General features: G+C 40.9%; 1 non-coding gene across 1 annotated transcript; it reads right to left on the bottom strand.

Moving 5' to 3' along the window:
• Positions 1 to 374: 374 nt before the first annotated feature.
• Positions 375 to 479, bottom strand: LOC112439194 (small nucleolar RNA U13). The gene has a single exon (XR_003027492.1). It is a non-coding gene; the product is annotated as a small nucleolar RNA U13 (small nucleolar RNA).
• Positions 480 to 5,297: the final 4,818 nt, after the last annotated feature.

Here is a 5,297-nt window from a genome sequence, read left to right on the forward strand (position 1 = left end):
CCTTTTTCTTATTTTTTTAATATTTCTAGGTTATGTGGTTTGTCTGCAAGTTTTTTTTCAAATATTTGCAAATCTCCACACAATTTTCAACATATTTGTTGAAAAAATTCTTATGTTAGAGGATCTGTGTGGTTCAAACTGTTGTTCAAGGCCCAACTTTATGAATATGTAGATATACCACATTTTCTTTATCCATTTGTACACCAATGGGCATTAAGTTGTTTTCATTTTTCATATCTTGGCTATTGTGAATAATGCTGCAAAGAACATGGAAGTGCAGATATCTTTATGAGGTGGTGATTTCTTCTCCTTTGGGTGTATACCAGAAAAAGAATTGCTGGATTGTAGAGTAGTTCTTTTTTTTTTTTTTTTCAGGTCAGATGGGTAATGTGCCAAGATCATAAAAAGGTTCAGAGGGTGGCACATCTCACACATTTGTGTGAAAACCCAATCATCGTGCTCATGAACTACAAAAAGATGAGTAGTTCTATTTTTAATTTCTTTAGAAACCTCCATACTGTCTTTCATAATGGCTGTACCATTCTAGAGTCCCACCAACCGAGTAGTAGGATTATCTTTTCTCCATACCCTTGTCAACATTTGTTATCACTTGTCTTTTTGATAGTAGCCATTCCTCCAGGTGTGAGGTGATCCCTATGATTTTAATTTTTACTTCCCTGATGATTAGTAATGTTGGATACCTTTTCATATACTAGTTGTCCATTTTTATGTCTTCTTTGAGGAAATATGTGTTTAGGTCCTTTATCTAGTTTTTAATCAGGTTATTTATTTTTCTGCTATTGAGTTGAAAGAGTTCTTTATAAATTTTGGATACTAACCCCCTATCAGAAATGTGGTTTGCAATAATTTTTTCCTAGTCCATAGGCTGCTTATTCATTTGTTGATTATTTCCTTTGTTGTACAGAAGCTTTTTAGCTTGATATAGTCCCATTTGCTTATTTTTATTTTTGTAACCTGAGCTTTGAGTGTGATATTCGAAACGTCATCGCCAAGGGCAATTCAAGGAGATTTTCTCCTATGCTTCTAGGAATTTATGACTTCAGGTCTTACACATAGGTTTTTAAAAAATCTATTTTGAGTAGACTTTTGTATATGGTGTAAGATAAGGGCCTAATTTCGTTCTTTTGCATGTGAAAATCCAGTTTTCCCAGCACCATTTATTGAAGAGACTGTTCTTTCTCCATTGTGTCTCAATGATGAAAATTAAAAATATACCTATTGAAGTTAGCAATAAAAGGAAGATGTCCACTGATATTGCTACTTTCAAAATAAATTCCTTGGAAATAAAACTAGATAAGAAAAAGGATTAGAAGTGTTATACTTCTAATATAACACTTATTAGGTGTTATAATACCTAATTAATTATATTGTATATAATATTTGAAATATATGCAATATTATCTGTTATATATGTAATATAATATAATTAATTTAATTAATTAGCAAAGAGAACAGTAAGTAGTCATACTTTATGGGAAATGGAAGAAGTCAGCTGAAAAATCCAAGAATTAGTAGTAAAAATATTTTAAGAATTTCTTCTAATTGATAAGAAAATAAATCAAAGCCTAAACAAGAAAATATAAAATACGAATTAGTAATTTATAGGAGAAATAAAAAGAATGAATGCAAATGTTGGTTATAACGGAGTTAAAACTTTAAACAAAAATGATTCTAATCTTTGCCCTTAAAAGTGACAAATATTAAATACATTGACCTTTGCCCAGGATTTATTATATGTAAGAAAACACATATTCTTACACATTGTGATAGTTTTATAAGTAAGCCTGGTCTTTTCTGAGAGTAATTTGACTCTGTGTATAAAAATGTATGTATATACTCAGCAATTCTAGCTCTAACCTAATGGAAATTCATTCATGCAAAAATATGCACATAAGAAAATGATAATTGAAGCGGTGTTCTTAAGCATAAGACTGGGTAATTTATGAAGAAAAGAGGTTTAATTGACTCACGGTTCCTCAGGCTGTTCAGGAAGCATGGCTAGGAGGCCTCAGGAAACTTACAATCATGGCAGAAGGTGAAGGGGAAGCAAGCACGTCTTACCATGGCAGAGCAGGAGGTTGGAGAAGTGCCACACACTTTTAAATGATCAGATCTCATGAGAACTCACTTACTATCACAAGAATAACAAGGAGGAGATCTGTCCCCATGATGCAGTCACCTCCTATCAGGTCCCTCCTCCAATTTGACATGAAATTCAGGCAGAGACACAAACATAAACTATATCATTCCACCTCTGGCCCCTCCCAAATCTCATGTCCTTCTCACATTGCAAAATACAATGATCCCTTCTCAACAGTCTCCCAGTCTTAACTCATTTCAGCATTAACTCAAAAGTCTACAGTACAAAATCTTATCTGAGACAAGGTAAGTCCCTTTTGCCTCTGAGCCTGTAAAATCAAAAACAAGTTAGTTACTTCCAAGATAAAATAAGGGTACAGGCATTGGGTAAATGCTTCAATTCCAAGTTGGAGAAATTGGCCAAAACAAAGGGGCTACATGCCCCATGCAAGTCGAGAACCCAGCAGGGCAGTCATTAAATCTTAAAGCTCCAAAATAATTTCCTTTGACTCCATGTCTCACACCCAGGGCATGCTGATGCAAGAGGTGGGCTCCCACAACCTTGGGCAGCTCTGCCTCTGCGGCTCTGCAGGGTACAGCACCCACAGCTGCTTTAACAGGCTGGCACTGAGTGCCTGTGGCTTTTCCAGGTGCATGATGCAAGCTGCTGTTATAGCTACCATTCTGGAGTCTGGAGGATGGTGGCCCTTTTTTCACAGCTCCATTAGGCAGTGCCCCTGTGGGGACTCTTTCTGGGGGTTCCAACCCTACATTTCCCTTCCACACTGCCCTAGTGGAGGTTCTCCATGAGGGCTCCACCCCAATGCAGACTTTTATCTGGACATCCAGGTGTTTCCGTATGTCCTCTGAGATCTAGGTGGAGGTTTCCAAACCTTGGTTCTTGCCTCTGCACACCTGCAGGCCTGACACCACATGGAAGCTGCCAAGGTTTGGGGCTTGCCCCCTCTGAAGGTATGGCCTAAGCTATACATTGGGCCCTTTTAGCCATGGATGGAGTTGGAGTGGCTGGGACACAGGGTGCCATGTCCTGAGGCTGCATAGAGCAGCAGAGCCCTGGGCCTGGCCCATGAAGCCATTTTTCCCTCCTAGGCCTTCAGGCCTGTGATGGGAGGGGCTGCCATGAAGATCTCTGAAATGCCCTGGAGACATTTTCCCCATTGTCTTGGCTATTAACATTTGTCTTCTCATTACGTATACAAATTTCTGCAGCCGGCTTGAATTTCTCCCCAGAAAATCAGTTTTTCTTTTCTACCATATGGTCAGGCTGCAAATTTTCCAAACTTTTAGGCTCTGCTTTCCTTTTAAATATAAGTTCCAATTTCAGACCATCTATTTCTTCATGCATATGAACATACACTTTTAGAAATAGCCAGGTCACTTCTTGAATGCTTTGAGCTTAGAAACTTTTTCTACCAGATACCCTAAATCATATCTCTCAAGTTCAAAGATCCACAGATTTCTAGTGCGGGGGCAAAATGCCACCAGTCTCTTTGCTAAAGCATAGCAAGAGTGACCTTTACTCCATTTCCCAATAAGTTCCTCATCTCCATCTGAGGCTCCCTCAGCCTGGACTTTACTGTCCATATCATTATCAACATTTTGGTCAAAACCATTCAGCAAGTCTCTGGAAGTTTCCAAACTTTCCTGCATCTTCCTGTCTTCTTCTGAGACCTTCAAACTGTTCCAACCTCTACCCATTACCCAGTTCCAAAGTTGCTTCCACATTTCAGGTACCTTTATAGCAGTGTCCCACTCTCCTGGTACCAATTTTCTGTATTAGTCTGTTTTCACACAGCTATAAAGAACTACCTGAGACTGGGTAATTTATGAAAAAAGGTTTAATTGATTCACAGTTCTGCAGGCTTAACAGGAAGCATGACTGGGAGGCCTCAGGAAAGTTACAATCATGATGGAGGGCAAAGGGGAAGCAAGCATGTCTCACCATGGCAGAGCAGGAGAAAGAGAGAGAGAGAAGGGGGAAGTGCCACATACTTTCAAACAACCAGCTCTCATGAGAACTCATAATCACAAGACCAAGAAGGGGCATGTCTGCTCTGATGATTCAATCACTTCCCACCAGGGCCCTCCCCTGACACATGGAGATTAAAGTTTGAGATGAAATTTGGGTGAGGACCGAGAGCCAAACCATATCTCACACCAAACAGAAATTCTCTAAATTTCTATTGTTAAGGTAATGTTTAAATTAATAGAGACTTTTTACATTGTAAAGGTACATTGTGATAGATCCTAGGCCAAGATGGCTGATTAGAAGCAGCTGAGGTTCACAGCTCTCACAGAGAAGAAAGAAAACAGCAAGTGAATCCTACATCTTCAGCTGAGGTATCCAGGTTCTCACATTGGGACTGACTAGACAATAAACGTGACCCTAAGAGCAAGGAAAAACAGGGTAGGGCATGGAACCAGGAAAACTCCTATCTCCAGCCAAGTGGGGCAGGGTCACACAATTACTCATTGCTTTTCTCATGGATCTTTGCAACCCATGGAACAGGAGATCTCCTCATGAGCCCATGCCAGCAGGGCCTTGGGTCTGAAGCACAGAGGTGTGTGGTCTCTCAGTGGCCACTCAGAGATGCCACTCAGGGAGACATGGGGGTTTTTGCATACTCTGGTCCCGGGAATTCTGGTGAGACAGAAGATCCTCCTTGCACTCCCCTGGAAAGGGAACAGAAGTTAGAGAGCCAAGTGGCATCACTCTGTGGACTCCACTCCCACAGCACCTCACAAGTTAAGACCCATTGGCTTGGAAACCCAGCTGCCAGCCTGTGGCAGCAAGCTGGAAACTGCCTGAAATGACTGGGATCCTGGGGCGAGGGGTGACTGCCATTTCTGCAGCTAGAACCCGCCATTTTGGCCTGCTGGATCCAGGGAGTCTGGGCAGTCTGGACTGGGAGGAATTCCTCACAGCACAGCACAGCTGCTCTGGCAGATTGTAGCCAGACTGCTTCTTTAAGTGGGACCCTGATCCATCCGTCTGTGTCCAGAATTGGTTCCTTCCAGTGGGTTCTTGGTCTCGCTGACTTCAAGAATGAAGCCACGGACCCTCATGGTGAGTGTTACAGTTCTTAAAGATAGCATGTCTGGAGTTTGTTCCTTCAGATGTTCAGATGTGTCCAGAGTTTCTTCCTTCCAGTGGGTTCGTGGTCTTGCTGACTTCA

Source organism: Pan paniscus, chromosome 13, assembly GCF_029289425.2.
Source record: "Pan paniscus chromosome 13, NHGRI_mPanPan1-v2.0_pri, whole genome shotgun sequence".
Taxonomy (NCBI): Eukaryota; Metazoa; Chordata; class Mammalia; order Primates; family Hominidae; genus Pan; species Pan paniscus.